Source organism: Sinocyclocheilus grahami, unplaced genomic scaffold, assembly GCF_001515645.1.
Source record: "Sinocyclocheilus grahami isolate Dianchi unplaced genomic scaffold, SAMN03320097.WGS_v1.1 scaffold5.1, whole genome shotgun sequence".
Lineage (NCBI taxonomy): Eukaryota > Metazoa > Chordata > Actinopteri > Cypriniformes > Cyprinidae > Sinocyclocheilus > Sinocyclocheilus grahami.
In genome coordinates, this window is record NW_015505184.1 from 630,052 (window position 1) to 630,746 (window position 695).

The window sequence follows — 695 nt, forward strand, 5'->3', positions numbered from 1 at the left end:
GCTTTAATCTTGACATTGCATAATCCAACTTTCTCTTACAGAGAACGAAGGTTTTTTTGCATTTGTGGGCTTGCATTCTCTTCATTTGCTTAGTTGAACTAACATAGTGTTTCTATTCACAGAAGCTCAAAACTAAACTACCTGTGCTTTGAAGCTCTAACATAAATTCATGAGTATAAAACTCCTAATGCATTTAAATCTGTCTTTCTGCATTGCAAAATAACATTTCATTTCACATGTTAGAAAAATGTTTCAAGTGGGCAAGCTTTAATCTTGACATTGCATAATCCAACTTTCTCTTACAGAGAACGAAGGTTTTTTTGCATTTGTGGGCTTGCATTCTCTTCATTTGCTTAGTTGAACTAACATAGTGTTTCTATTCACAGAAGCTCAAAACTAAACTACCTGTGCTTTGAAGCTCTAACATAAATTCATGAGTATAAAACTCCTAATGCATTTAAATCTGTCTTTCTGCATTGCAAAATAACATTTCATTTCACATGTTAGAAAAATGTTTCAAGTGGGCAAGCTTTAATCTTGACATTGCATAATCCAACTTTCTCTTACAGAGAAAGAAGGTTTTTAGCATTTGTGGGCTTGCATTCTCTTCATTTGCTTAGTTGAACTAACATAGTGTTTCTATTCACATTACCTAGAAACTAAACTTCCTGTGCTTAGAAGCTCTAACATAAATT